The sequence below is a fragment of the Vombatus ursinus genome, unplaced genomic scaffold (genome assembly GCF_900497805.2).
Source record: "Vombatus ursinus unplaced genomic scaffold, bare-nosed wombat genome assembly UNPS02014781.1, whole genome shotgun sequence".
NCBI lineage: Eukaryota > Metazoa > Chordata > Mammalia > Diprotodontia > Vombatidae > Vombatus > Vombatus ursinus.
The window spans coordinates 20000968-20017186 of record NW_020954559.1 but is presented as its reverse complement, the minus strand read 5'-3'; the positions used below and the strand labels follow the sequence as shown (position 1 = coordinate 20017186).

The 16219-nt window shown below is 39.2% G+C and overlaps 1 protein-coding gene across 2 annotated transcripts in view; it reads right to left on the bottom strand.

Annotated features, from left to right (window-relative positions):
- The window catches only part of LOC114046228 (UDP-glucuronic acid decarboxylase 1), a 148350-nt gene that overhangs the window by 72018 nt on the left and 60113 nt on the right, over positions 1–16219 (bottom strand). The gene's annotated exons all lie outside the window — the stretch shown is intronic.

Sequence of the window (16219 nt, the reverse complement as noted above, 5' to 3'; positions counted from 1 at the left end):
CAGTTATCACAGTGGGGGTAAAAAAAGTTCCCAAATCCTAGGTTAAGAACATCTGCTACACAGCTTGTCTATCACCGTGTGTGCAAGCACATACACACATACACATTTGCATATACTCACACACTTGTATACATAAAACACACATATATAGCACATACACATTTGTATGTACATACAGTTGTATATACAAAACACAGACACACACAGACACACACACACAGACATACACATCTCTGGAGAGAAGACACAAATCCACTATGGGAGTTGGACACATAATTGAACAAGACTAGAAAATCAGACTAGATTGCCTATGGGAAATTTCATTGTTCCTTTAAAAAACCCAAACTCCTACCAGAAGCAAAGGGATTATCAGTACTGTTGTGGCTATGAGTAACAGAGGGTCACAGAGAAAAATGTCAGGGGTGTGAGCAGGATGTAGCATATAACAAATATGAAATTTTGAAGGTGAATTGGAGTAAATGATGTCATCAGGGAACCAAGGACTCTACTGGTAGCCTCTCAATATCAGGAAAAATTAAAGGTCAACAGCGTGTTGAGTAGATTCCCTTTGGTGAACCTACGGAATGACACGAACCAGACTGGTATAGGATGGGAAGGTGTGCCTTGGTTATAATCTGCATTGCTGGGGGAAACTCCCAAATCAATGAGACCACACAAGCCATTTAGTATTTGAGCAGGACTCATCAATTTGGGTGTCCTGCACTCACATTCAAACTATTACCAGGTCCCCAGACAAACTTGCCAAGTCTTTTCCAAAAGGCTTCCCTTCTCAAATATCCTCCTTCCAGCACTTGGCTCAGAGCCTGGCACATAGTAGGCACTTACTAAATTACTATCAACTTCACTTGATTGCTACAATATCATCATTTTTCCAACATCAAAGGCAGGGAGTACGTCTAATTTATCTTTGCATTTCCCCAGGACGGTATTTTGCATACAGCAAGAACTTTATAAATATTGAATGAACTGGAAAATCTTTGACTCTTCCCTTTCTTTGTTTGCCTACAGCTAGATCTATAACCAAGCCCCAATATTTCTTCCTTCAAAATGTCTCTTTTATTCACCCTCTCTTCTTCATTGTTACCCTACTCTCCAAGCCTTATTACCTCAGGCCTGGTTTACAAGAGGAGCTACAATAGCTCCTACTACCTACTTCTGTGTAGCATCAATTCATTCCATAACCTTACCGCCCCCCCCTACCCTTTGCATTACAACTTAACCTATATCCTCCATTCTAGTCAACAGATTTGCTCATTGTCTCCGGGACACACCAGTGTTATTCTTACCCACCTGTTTTTGCTCAAGCGATTCCCTCCAGCCTGGAGCACCCTCCTTCCTGCTCAGTATTTAAATATTTGTTGATAGATTATATCTCTCCTCTCTTTTGTGACTGTCCTTTTTTTTTTTTTTGGCTAGGCAATGTGGTTAAGTGACTTGCCCAGGGTCACACAGCTAGTAATTGTCAAGTAGTCTGAGGCTAGATTTGAATTCCTGTCCTCCTGACTCCAGGACCATTGCTCTATTCACTGCACCATCTACCTGTCCCATGACTACACTTCTTGAGCCCTCCACTCTCTTTCCTATCACTATCTTCTTAACTCTTTGGCTTCTGACCTCATTGTTCAACCAGAACCGTTCTCTCCAAAGATACCAATAAATTCTTATTTGCCAAATCTAATGTCTTTTTCTCAAATCTCAATTTTTTTGACCTATCCAAAATCTTTAACACTGTCAATCACCTTTTTCACCTTGATACTATCTTCTCTCTAGATTTTCATGATGATTACTGTATCCTAGCTATCTTCCTACCCATCTGATCATTCCTCTCGGCCTCCTTTTGCTGGATCTTCAACCAGCTCATTGCTGCTAATTGTGAGTGTCCCTTGTGGCTCTGTCCTATGTCTTCTCTTCTCCCTTCTCCCATACTATTTCACTTAGTGATCTTATCAGCTCCCAAGAATTCAATCACCATCTCTCTGCTAATGATTCTCAAATCCACCTCTTCAGTCCCAAGCTCTCTCTTGACCTCCTGTCTTGCACTCCAGTTGTTTACTGGCCATCTCAAACTGGTTACCCCATATACCTCTTAAACTCAGCATGTAGAAAACTGAATTCATTATCCCCTCTGCCTACCCTCAAACCCTCCCTTCTTCTATACTTTCTAAAAAATGCACCACCGTCCTCCTAGTCACCAATGGGATGCAACTTTTGACGTCTGACTCCTCACTCTCACTCCCCGTATCCAATCTGTTATCAAATAAATAGTGGAAGAACTATTGGTAATAATAATTATCATTAATAATAATAATAATATAAAAGCCTGTCAATCAGGAAGATGTAGTATCAAGTCCTACTTCTAACATATAGCAGCTGTGTAGACTTAGCCAAGTCACTTATCCAAGTGGTCAAAGATGCTTTCTAAAACTGAAGTTGTAGAGATGTTTTTGCACTGAGTTTCCTATATTAATAACAGGTCTGGGTCAAAACAACAAATGATATCCATATAGTACTTTATAGGTTTGCGATGTACTTTACACACATTCTTTCCTCCTAGTCACCCAGGTTCACTGTTTAGATGTCATCTTCAACTCCTCATTTTCTCTCCCCACCCCTACATCCAATCTCTTGACAAATCCAGTTAGTTCTACCGTCCTAATACCTCTTACATATATTCCCTTCCCTCCTCTGATATTATCCTTACTTTAGGGCAGGCCCTTATCACTTCACCCCGGGACTTTTGTACCAGCCTATTGGCTGGACACCCTAAATTAAGTTTCTCCCTCTCTAGTTCATCCATCAGCTACCAAAGTGATCTTCCTAAAGGGCTGATATCTCCGTGTCACATGCAAAGCCCCAGCCACCCCCATCCCCAATCAGGAAATTTCAGTATCTCCCAATCATCTCCATGATGAAATACACAATCTTCTGTTTGTCTTTTAAAGCCCTTCGTAACCTGGCCTCTTCCTATCTTCCTTATACCTTACTCCCACTGAGTCATCTACGATCCAGTGACACTGGGCTCCTTGCTGCTTCTCACACATAACCCTTCATCTCCAGATACATGCACTTTCTCTGTTTCCCAGACCTGGAAAGCTCTCCCTTGTCTTTACCTTCTGGCTTCCCTAGATTCCTTCAAGCCCCAGCTGGAATTCCACCTGTTCCAATCCCCCTTGATGCTATTGCTTTCCTTCTGCTAATTACAATTTATTCTGCGTATATCTTGTTTGCACATAGATATTTTCACGTTATCTCCATTAGACTGTGAGTACCTTGAGAGCAGAGACTGTACAATGCCCGGCACACATCAGGCGCTTAACAAGTGCTTACTGAGTAACTGTAACCTAAGAATCCTAATTCTCCTTGTTTTAGGAGTGTGCCTCTAATTATTATTTTTTTTAATTTAAATTTTAAGTTTTTAATTTTTAATTTTCAGTTAAGTGTCTTGTCTCCACTCCCTCCCCTACCTAATGAGAAGGCAAGAAGTATCATACCCACTCTAGCAATGTTTAAAAGCAATAGAAAGGCAAACAGCATGCAGAAGATCTGGGGTTATGTGAGAGGAAGCATTTTATTTCCAAATTAATGATCTATAACGCTTAGAGAAACACTGGTTCCACTCTGAAGGGTTTTTGTTTAACTGTGTTTCCACGCAGAATAGGCTTTTTAGCAGCATGCTCACAGCCTCCTTGGCCGCACACGCGAAGAGAAGAAGGAAGGAGGGCGTATGCTGCCCATAGCAATGGGCTGGCTACGCACCTCTTCCAGAAAAGAGAGACAGTGAAAAGACAGGATTGCTCAAGACAATCTAACACTTTCAAGCACCAGGGCTCAATCAAGATCACAGATTTAGAGCTGGAAGGGATGTTAGAGGTCACCCAGTTCAACAGTGCCTGTACAAATAAATTTACTGGGGCTGTGCCTACTTTGTTAAGCGACAGGCAGACAGAAATGAAGAGAGTGATAATTTGAGAAAACAGTCTATAAATGCTTTTTAACTTTTCCAGATCCACAAGATGTTCAAATTGGAAGGAAACCTAGAGTTCTAAGGCCTTTTTTTTTTTTTTAAACAAATGAGGGTATTGAGGCCTGGAGAAGGTTAAGTGTCTTCCTGCAAGTCATACAGAGAATCACTAGTAGGGCCTAGGCTACTAGCTAAGCGTTTAGATGCCTACAATTGAAATTTTTTCCCATTATGTCACACTTTCCTTTGCTCTTTTTGTATTGTAATCTTAGGATTTAACTTAATATTTGGGGGAAAAAAAGCTGCAGCCCTCTCACTACTCACTTCATTTTCTAATCTCTTGAAAACTACTCTATTTGTCTTTTAAATGAGAGGGAATTGAGGCTTCTGGTTAAGAGGGTGACTGAAAGGTAGTAAAGAGCTTAGGTCTACAGGTAAATCCCAGCAAATACCCGAAAAGGGCCCCAGATAGAGCAATTGTAACAAAAAAAAAATCAGAGAAACAAAATTAAGGTCATTTTTCTAAACCAGAACTGCACCAAAAAAAACCAAAAAACCAAAACAAAAAACAACAACAACAAAAAACCCCACAAAAAAAACAAAGCAAGTCCAAGTAAATAAATGGGCCTGAGGTCATTCAGCTCTGGGAGAAGAACTATGTCAGGGAAGCCGACACAAGCTACTATAAATGATCCTGATGGTCACTGATGTTCTTGGGAAAGGGGTGGGGGGAGGAGTATAAGCCAGCACAAGCTCCAGGAATGGTGGCATGAAGCCAGAAACAGGCCTTGGCCTGTCAGAACAAAAGTAAGAGACAGAGAAATCCTTCACAGGTCATTGAGCAGGGAGATGGGACCTTGTTGTGTATGCCGTGAAGCACAGGGAGGCAAGCAGGAGGAAGGCCAACTCAATGCCTGGAAGGGAGAAGAAGAAGGGAGAGGGGAAAGAGTGGTTTGCAAGAACCCTGAAACTAGCATGATCTCCAACATCCAAATGGGGCCTGTCAGGCATCAGAATCAACTCCCAACTGGGGATTGTTTGAGAAAGAGAGACAGTGGTCCAAACTAGACTCAGTGAGCCCTACTACCAGGAAATGGAAATAGAAGCCAAGGATTGAGAGAGAGAGTAGGGCCTAGGACCAGTCACCCTAGCTAGAGTGGCAGCAGCATCCAGACTACTGCGGCATCCAAAGTACAAAGTCCCAATCTAAGAACTAAAACTAGAAGTAAGAAGGTGAAAACAATCACAGTGAAAGAACGATAAAGGCTAAGAGAAACACAAGCAGTAAATCCAGAAGAAGAGATTAACTCCACAACAAATACAAATAGAGCCTCCAAAAGCAATGGCTTGGCCACATGGACCATAGGAGAAGATGGAAAGAATGAAGCAAGGAATTTAAAACATCAAATTATAGATGAAGTTGGATTTCTGGAGGAAAAAAATTAGAATAACAGAATATGAAAAACCTTATCAAAGTGGTAGACTCCCTGAAAAAGAGAATGGAGTGGATTAGCAGGAATTAAAATAAATTTTGTATAACTTTTTTTTAAAATATGGGAGATCAAATTAAATTCAAGAATCAGACATGATAATAAATACTGGACATACAATAAGACAAAGGGCAAAACACTCCCTGCCTACAATGAACTATTGAGAAGAATACAACATTTACCAAAGTAATTTTTAACAACAGAGCACTTATAATCAGTCACTTAATCAATAAACATTAAGTGCCTACTATGTGCCAGACACTATGCTAATAACTGAAGAAATCAGGAAAGGCCTCATGTGCATAGCAAGTAGCACCTGCTACAAAGCTTTGATTTGAAGGAAGCTAGGAATTCTAAGAGAAAAGGTCAAGAAGGGATGTATTCTGTGGGCTATAGAATGCCATACACAGGAACCAGCTAGCAGCACATTTTGACAAGAACAGAGAATGTGAAAAGGAAAAACTGGAAATAGGAACTGGAAATATCAAGAGAGCCATATTATGGAAGGCATTAAACTCTAGGCTGAGGCATTTGCATTTTATCCTGGGGCAATAGGAAGGCACTGAAAATCTGAGCAGGGAGAAAGACCAAGTCAAATCAATGGTTCAGTTACAGCAATTTGGCAGCTATGTGGAAGATAGATTGAAAAGAGAGGACAGGCAAGAAGCAAACAGATCAGAGAAGACACCATAGCAATAGTTTAGACACAACTTAATTAGGCCTAAACTAGGACAGAGTGTATGAGAAGGAAGATGTTGTAAAGGCAGAATCAATAAGACTTAACTACTAATTGGATACGGAGGGTGGAGAAAAGTCAAGATAACTTCAAGGTTGTGAGCTTGGATTTCTGGGAGGATGCTTTTGTCCTCAACAAAAATGGGGAAGTTTGAAGAACAGATGGATATTTGAGGAAAGATGATGAGTTCCATTTTGGACATTTGACTTTGCAATGCCTGGTCATTCAGGCAGAGATATCCAACAGGTAGCTGGTAATAGGAACACTATAGTTCAGGTGATTTTTTTCTATATAGGTATACAGATCTGGAAATCATCTATGACATGATATTAAATTGATATGATATTAAATTAAATAGACATGATATTAAATTGATGGGAGCTAATGAGCTCACTAAAGGAGATGTACATACATAAACACACATTGATCCGCCTTTCCCTTTTTCTCTCTCCCTCCCACATATTTAATATTGTCTTTTGTGTGTATATATATACACACACACAGACATGTGTACATATATACATGTACACAAATATACACATGTGTATGTATGTATATATGTCTTCATGTGTACATTTATGTGTGTATGAAGAGGGCCCAATACTGAGTTTTGAGAGACACCTATTTTTAGGACAATAAAGGGGCAAGACTCTAGCAAAGGAGACTGAGTGAGAATGATAAGACATGCTAATGGAGAACTGAAAGTGCAAAGTCATGAAAATCAAAGGAGAAAAGAGTATCAGGTTGAAAAAACAGTTCTCTTGATTTCCAGTACAGTGCCTGCAGGAATCAAAAGTAACAAGAACACTGAATAGCTAACCAAGTGTTCACATGAGTTCCACAGATTTCTATTAATGCTATACTGTCAACCATGCTTTTCCAGCAATGCACTATAGAAATGCTTCCTGAAAGTATAGGTAACCACCTCTCCTGACCCACTTAAAGGGAGAGAACCCTGGGGGAAGAAGGGTGACATGGAATGTACCTGGTCTTCAGACAGTCCAGGACAGAGAATTATGGTTATATATCTTATATTTATTGAACTCCACTATGTAGAATTCTGTGCTAATAAAACTATTACTAACAATAAAAACACTGTCTTTCATCTAGATGGCACTTTACAGGTTTCAAAGCTCATAACCTCACAGAGGTAGGAGGAGCAAAACTATCCCCATTTTATAGATAAACTAAGGCTCAGAGATATTTAGTGATTTGCCAAAGGTCACAAAACTATTAAGAATTTAAGGAATTCTGTATTTCAAGCCTTCAGACAACTCTGTGTTATTTTGCACTACAAAGACGTTTAAAAAAATCAGGCTCACAATCTAGTTGGGGAGATAAGACAAATTAATAGGACAAAATAACTAGTAATACAGAATATTACAAAGTAAGCAGTCAAATGAATAAAACAGCTAGTTAATGCAAAAAGGAAATTAAAGGAGAGGAGAGAAAAGAAGAAAAAGAAAGAAGAGAAAAGAAAAGAAGACAAGAGAAAAGAAAAGAAAACTCAGAGGAGAGAGATCACTCTCTCAGGTAAAGCCTAGAACAGCAAGAGCTGTGAATTGGGCATCGAAGGATACACAAGATCCTTCATGAAATCTTTCTATCCTAAGGATACATAAGATTAGGGAGGACAATGAAAGATGCATGCAATTTAAATAGAGAATTTGGAGGAACATTCTGAGCAGAAGAATGCAGCAGGTAGCAGACAGGCATACTGTCAGGACAGTAAATAGACTTGTTTGGTAAGAGCAGAGGGGTTTTTTTTGTAATAGAAAAAATAATGAAATCAACAACAACTAACAACTGCAAGAATAATAATAATCACCTATATAGATCTTTAAAATTTACAGGTACTTTATTTCATTTGATCATCAAAACAACCCTGTGGGATTGGTACTATCCCTACTTTACAGATGAGGAAACCTTCCAAGAAGTTAAATGGCTTGCCCAGGGCCATATAATTATTTTTTTTAATTTTTTAATTTTTATTAATTTATTTTGTTTTATCAATAATCACTTCCATATGCTTTTGAGTTTAAAATTTTTCTCCCCCTTCCTCCCCACCACCCTCCTCAAGACGGGGCACAATTTGATATAAAAATTAAAACCAATAAGAGGAACCATCAGAAAGAGGAAACAAAACTCAAGTGAAGAGAAAAAAAAAATAGCGATTCAACTTCCATAGTTCTTTCTTTGAATGTGATTAGTATTTTCCATCACAAGGCCTCCGGAGATGTCTTAGATCCTCGTACTGCCGGGAAGGGTTAATTTATCAATATTAGTCATCACCCAACGTGGCTGTTACTGTGTACAACGTTCTCTTGGTTCTGCTCACTTCCCTCAGCATCAGACCATACAAGTCTTTCCAGGTTTTTCTGAAGTCAGCCTGTTCATCATTTCTTATAGCGCAATAGTATTCCATCATATTCATATACCACAACTTGCTCATCCATTCCCCAACTGATGGGCACCCTCTCAATTTCCAATTCTTTGCCACGACAAAAAAAGCTGCTATGAATATTTTTGTACACAGGGCCATATAATTAAGGAGCACCTGAGGTGGTATTTTTTTTGTTTTGTTTTTAGGCAATTGGGGTTAAGTGACTTGCCCAGGGTCACACAGCTAGTAAGTGTCAAGTATTTGGTCCGAGCCTGGATTTGAACTCAGGTCCTCCTGACTTCAGGGCCAATGCTCTATCTACTGTACCACCTAGCTGCCCCTTGAGGTGGTACTTGAACCCAATGCTTTATCTCCTTATTATAATGGAATAAAAGAAAAGTCCCTAAATTCTTAATAGTTTTGTGACCTTTGGCAAATCACTAAATATCTCTGAGCCTTAGTTTATCTATAAAATGGGGATAGTTTTTGCTCCTCCTACCTCTGTGAGGTTATGAGTTTTGAAACCTGGAAAGTGCCATGTAGATGAAAGAAAAGGTAGATTTGCAGCCATATTGTGAAGTGTGCTGAAAGCTCCACCAAAGATTATAAATTTTATTCTGAGGGGAATGCTTAAAATATTTTTGAGCAACGGAATGATCAAAATAAGAGTTTTAGTTGGACTAATCCAGTATCACCAAGCAAAACGCGCTGATGGGACAGAAACCAAGATCGTAGCTTTACAGCTAAAAGAGACTTTAGGGCAAAGATGTCAAATACACCACAACATTCCTAAGTACAGCTCGAATCAGATTCAAATGGAGCTCCTATCTTATTTTAATTGTTGATACATTAATGAAAAATAAACATATAATTATATACATTTTCTATATAAACTTGTGTGGTTTTTACAAGTCATCATGTGGCCTGCAGGGATTCTTATGACTTCATGGAAATGACTAGAATACAAAAACTTTTCCATTACTTTGTTAAGCTTACACCATTAAAATATTAGGTTTGGTGATTCCTGTTGCCATTTGATTTTGCCATCCCTACTTTAGGGGTTACCCAGACCAATCCCACTATCCCTATTTACAGGCAAGTAAACTGAAGCCCAGAGGGGTAAGTGATTTGTCTAAGACCATAGAAGTAATAACAGAATTGGTACTGTAACCCAGATCCTAGATTTCAAACTAGATGCCAACTAGTCCCAGATTTTACGGAGAAAAGAAACTGAGGTCCAGGGATGCTAAACAACCTTTAAGGGTCATATAATTAATTAGTAGCAGAGACATCCTCCAACTAAATTTTAGCTTTTTCCCACTGTACCAGGCCAGTTATCACAGAGGCAGGGAAATCATTTAGGACAGTATTATAGAAGCTAAGGCCTAAATTGAGTGGTAGCAGTGAGACTATGAAGGAAGGGATGGTAGCATAAAAAAAAAAAAGAATCAGTAGGATTTGGGTGATATTGGATATTAGAGGAAAGATACATGGTAAAGACAGGAAAGAGCCAACAATAACCACATCTAGATCCTGAATAATTGGCAAAATAATAGCAACATTAAAAAAAATGAAGCTGAGAGGAGGAACTGAATTGGGAAGAGATAAGAGGTAGGTTTGAGATCATAGAAGATGCAGAAGAAAATACTACCCTTGGCAGCTGGGGATACAGCACTGGGGCTCAAAAAAAAGGAGGTCAAGGTTGAAGATAAACATGTGGAACAGAGAAGAGCAGAGAACCAAATATATTCTGTCAGCAGTCTTAGATGTGATCTACTAATCTTTTGGGTCAGCTTTTTTAGAATTGGGTTAAGCATCTCTAAAACTATTCAGGTTGTATCATTTCCTAATGTCATAGTTGTTTATTTAAAAAAAAAAATGTATTCTAACTTACTGTTATCTGCCTGGAAATTTCAAACACATCACCTAAACCAGGGGTGGGGAACCTGCGGCCTTGAGGCCACATGTGGCCTAAACCACCAGAAAGTAACTTAAAATGTTACCACGTATGACGTTATTTGAAGTTTCAGGCAGTTAGGTAGTGCAGTAGATAAGAGTGCTGGGCCTAGAGTCAAGAGGATGAGTCTTCCTGAGTTCAAAGCTGGCCTCTGACACTCACTACCTGTGTGACCCTGGGCAAGTCACTTTACCTTGTTTGCCTCAGTTTCCTCATCTATAAAATGAGTTGGAGAAGGAAATGGCAAACCACTCCAGTATCTTTACCAGGAAAATCCCCAATGGGGTCATGAAGAATTGGACACACTTGAAAAATGACTGATCAGCAACTGGAAAATATTTGAAATTATTCGAACAGCAGATATTATTAGAAACTTCAAAAAAAAAAAAATAGAGCACACTAACCTTGAAACTATTCTTGATGAATAATTCTTTTTGTTTGTTTTTTAATTAATTAATTTTTTTAGTTTTCAACATTCACTTTTTGGCTGGAAATTCCTTTAAGTTTGTGAAACGATGAACAGACAAACCAGTCATATATCTCTCTTGCTTTATTGACGAGAAAAAAAATCACTGTAAATATGAGAAATGGAACATTTCCTTTCAACTTTCTTCATCTCTTCAGGACACTAGAAGTGCTATTGCTGGGTCAAGGTGAATAATTCTTAATTTCTACTTTTAAAACCACATTTCTTTTTTTCCTTGCCAAATATATCTTCCAGCTACTGTCTTATGTAATCAATGTCAAAATATTTCTAGGGCAGGGAAAATTAAAAAAAGTCAGATTTCAGTCTGGCTGGTAGTCTTTTTATTTACTTTATGTGAGTAGGCGCGCACACGCACACACACACAAACACACACACACACACCATACACCTCCCAGTCTGCTCAGTTAATCTGAAAAGTAAGAGTTTCATGAAATAGCAAGTCAAAGTGCCAGAAGGCAACAGTTAAGTCTGCTCCCTGACTTTGGAAGTACTTCTCCTATCTAGTCAACAATGAGTTTAAAGTAGATCCTTACAGATCAAATATGTAAAAATGTAGATATCCTTGTAGCTTTAATGACACATAAATCATCATCAAAGAAGGTTGAAAGGAAATGTTTCTCATATTTGCAGTGATTTTTTTTTTTGTCAATAAAGCAAGAGAGATATATGACTGGTTTGTCTGTTCATCGTTTCACAAACTTAAAGGAATTTCCAGCCAAGAACACAAGGAACACAGATGGGCAGATTTATTTTCTCAGCTATATATATATATATATATATATATATGCTGTCATAGGAAATCTCATTCTGGGTTTTTTTGTTTGTTTTGCCTGTTCTTTCTCATTACAAGCAATAAAACATGAGCTACCACTGATCTGCTCACATAGCAACACAAGCTCTGATTGCTGAATTTTTGGGTTCTTTCTATCCAAAGAAGCTTAATCTTCAATTTAGATCAAAATGCTTCAGGTTTCAATAACTATCATGAACCATGGCAGGAAAATTCCCAATGATAATACCTGAGCTACTATCCTTAAACATGAATAAAATATTTCATTTTTGTTCTAGGGAGAGATTAAATGCTCAATTCATCACACTTAATGCAAGGCAAAAAGGCAAATGACCAAAACTACTCGCATTCACTTACCAAGACCAACTTAACTTTCCAAACTAAAATAACCTCTCCAGGCCAACAACTTAGAATAATGTTCCCTCATTAGAATACCGAAGTGCCGTGAGGGTAGGAATTGTATCTGCTTTGTGCTTATATCCTTTTGTAAGCATAGTAAGCTCTTCATACTTTTTCATTCACTCAAACTAAATTACAACCTTCCTTACCTTTAATCATTTGACCAAAAGAAGAAAAAGAAAAAAAAAGAAAAATTATTCAATCTTCCTTTTTATCCCTGGAGTTGATAAATATAATTCTCATAAAGTTGAAAAACACTATTTTTGCCCTGACCTAAAACTAGAGGTGTGCTAGAGCCATTTGAACTTGTAAACAGTCGACGGTTAAAGTTTGAGTATGATTTACACCTCAGAAATAGGCAAATGAGAGGCAACAGGGTGGCGCAGTAGATAGAGCACTGGCCCTGGATTCAGGAGGACCTGAGTTCAAATTTGGCCTCAGACACGTAACACTTACTAGCTGAGTGACCCTGAGCAAGTCACTTAACCCCATTGTCTAGCTAAAAAAAAAAAAATAGGTAAATGCTACAAACCAGGGTTTGATTTATTATTTTGTTAATGTTGCTGTTCAGTTGTTTCAGTCATGTCTGACTCTTTGTAATATCACGTCTGACTTTTTTTAACACCATTTGGTGTTTTCTTGATAAAGATAATGGAATGGTTTTCCATTGCCTTCTCCAGCTCACTTTACAGATGAAGAAACTGAGGCAAACAGGGTTCAGTGACTTGCCCAGGATCACACAGCTACTATCTGAGGTCAGATTTGAACTTAGGAAGATGAGTCTTCCTGACTCTAGGCCTGATGCTCTATCCACTGCACCACCTAGCTGTTAGACAAGGATATTATTTCCATGGCAGAATAATAATGTAACCAAGGCTGTGGGAGATTAAGTCTAAGGACACAGAGGGATGATGGGATGGGGGTCAGGTCTAGAATACAGGTTTTGTATCCTCTGTAACACACACCATGCTGCCTATTCAGCTGTGATCAGATCAACAAAGCATCGTTACTCTGAGTTTGCCAAATCCTAAAGAACTGTGAAGGGCAGCTAGGTAGTGCAGTGGATAAAGTGCCTAGACTGGAGCCAGGAAGACTCATCTTCCTGAGTTCAAATCTGGCCTCAGAGACTTACTAGCTATGTGACCCTGGGCAAGTCTCTTTACCCTGTTTGCCTCAGTTTCCTCGAAATGGCAAACCACTTCACTATTTTTGCCAAATAAACCCTAACTGGATTGGTGAAGAGTTGGACGCTACTGAACAACAAAAAGAACTGTGAATTATACCTAATTATGCATATGTCTCAGATTCCTCCAAGATTGCAATTTTTTTTTTAAAAGGCCACAGGCAATGTCTGGCTCATCTTTCTATCTTCCACTGCACCGACAGCATAGTCCTTTCTGCATAGTAGGAGTTCAGTAAATATTTGCTGAATGAATGAATCAACTTAATCATCTGAGAGAGAAGGGGGCACCAGACTTGGCTAGATTCCTTTTCCCAAGTGGAATTTTGGCAAACCAGGGCCTGCCAAGCCTTGGAAACAACTTTGTTAAACAAAACACCTCTTCGTAATGTTTGCATTATGGATTTTATCTGTAGAAAATAGCAAGGTAAACAAAAATTGAGGTGAATGACACGGATACAGTACTGGCCTCTGATGAACACATTCAAGTGTAATCCTGAGCATCCTCACTAGTGGGTGTACTGGAAAGAACACTGGTTATGAGGGAAAAACAGGACCAAGGTTCTAGACTCACTTCTGCTACTAAATAGCTGTGTTACTTTGAACATACTTAACCTCTCTGGCCCTATTTCTTCATATGTACAATAAGTTATCCCTTCCCCATCATGTAGTAGTACCCCTGTGATCTGGAAAAGCCATGTAAAAATTTTTGGCCCTTCCTTCTTACCAGAGAAGCCTGAATTATTATGATATGAAAAGATAAAATATATTGATATTATACAGTACCACACATATATTTTATGCATTTCTGATTTTCTAAACTTTTTCTGTGTTGTTTGCTGGCCTTTGTGTGTCATCTGTGGCTTCTGCAAAACTCCCCCCAAAATTCCCATTTAATGTCTTATGCTGACCCGCAATAGATCAAAACCGAGATGGAGAAGTTGCAATGTAGAAGCGTAACTGCCTTTCCAGCTGATATTTGATGATTCAAGTTAATTTAGCTCCACCTCTTACCTTACCTCCAAATGCCTCTCCTCAACACATTACCTAGAACTAATCCAAATCCTGCCCTCTTACTAGGAGACTTCCAACATAGATATTTGATATTCCCTCTGATACCCTAATCTCTCAGTCTCTCAACTTGCTCATTCCCTGTGACCTACTCTTTCACCCTACTTCAACTACACAGAGAGGTTAGACCAGGGGTGGGGAACCTGTGGCCTCTTGTTCCGTGAAGTTTAAATTCAGTCAAAGGGCCACACTTGAGGACCTAGAGGGCCACATGTGGCCTTGAGGCCGCAGGTTCCCCACCCCCGGGTTAGACCATGCGCTCTGTCACTGCCCACAGTGTTCCACTTCCAAGTTCATGAACTTTTATCCTTTCATCTTTCCCTATGTGTATTATCCTAACTCTGTTCTTCATTCAATTCCTCTACCCCTCCATTCTTTGCACTAGCAAAACTCTCTCCTGCTTTGTCTTGACCACTTTGTTACCCAATTCAACTCTACACTACCTTCTATGCTGGAGCTCTTGCCTCCTTATCCTATTGCATGTTATGTCTTGCTGAACCCCAACTTTGGATTCCCATATTCACTTCAATTCATTTGCTGCTAAACAAAGTTGGAGCACATTATGAAACTGGGTTGATTCCACTGAAAATGTACGTGACATAATCTCACATGGGACCTCACTACAGCAAGGCACTCCTTTCACAGTCCCATTAACCACATAAGCTTTCCTATACTTTTTCATTCTTCCTCACACCTCCCATGGCATTCCTCCCCTCTGAGCTGAGAATCTTGACTCATATACTTTTGAGGCTACTGGCCAATAGTTCCCTCTTTTCATATCACTCAAATCCTGTCTTACAGGAAGAGGTGGCCCTTCGTGCCAAGGCTAACCCCTCTATGTATCTCTTGGATCCCATTCCAGGAATCTGGGTAGTACAGTAGATAAAGATTATTGGACCTGAAGTTAGGACGATTAAAATCCAGCCTCACTTATTAAGCAAATTACTTAATTTCTTTCTGCCTCAATTTCCTCATGTAAAATGAAATGACAATATTTGCAAGGTGCTTTGCAAATCTTAAAGTGCTATATAAATGCTAAAGATCATTCTATCCCAATTGAATTCTATTCAATTAGTATCTCTATGCTGATGACTCCCAGATCTATTTATCCAGCACTACCTTCTCTTTTGATCTCCAGTTTTGCTTCTCTAACTACCTATCAGACATCTCGAACAAACACAATATCCTATAAACATTCCAACACAACATGTCCAAAACTGAATTCATTATCTTCCCTGCCTCCCCCAAAACCTGCCCTCTTTCAAACCTCCCTATTACCATCAAGGGCGCTACCATACATTCACTTACCTGGGCTCACAACCTGGATGTCATCCTCAATTCCTCACTCCAACTCACCCCCCATATCCAATTAGGTGACAAGGCCTGTGGATTCTACCTTTTCAACATCTCTTGAATACATCCCATTCTCTCATTCGACTCTGGTGCAGGCCCTTATCACTTTTTTTTGTTGTTCAGTCGTTTCAATCATGTCTGACTCTTCATGATCCCATTTGGGGCTTTCTTAGCAAAGATATTAGAGTAGTTTGCTATTTCCTTCTCTGACTCATTTTACAGATGAGGAAACTGAGGCCAACAGGGATAAGTGACTTACCCAGGGTCATATAGCTATTAAGTGTCTGAGGTCAGCTGCCTGACTCCAAGCTAGGCACTCTATCCACTGCACCACTGAGCTGCTCCTTTACTCTAGGACTATGGAAATAGCTTTCTCATTGATCTCCTCGCC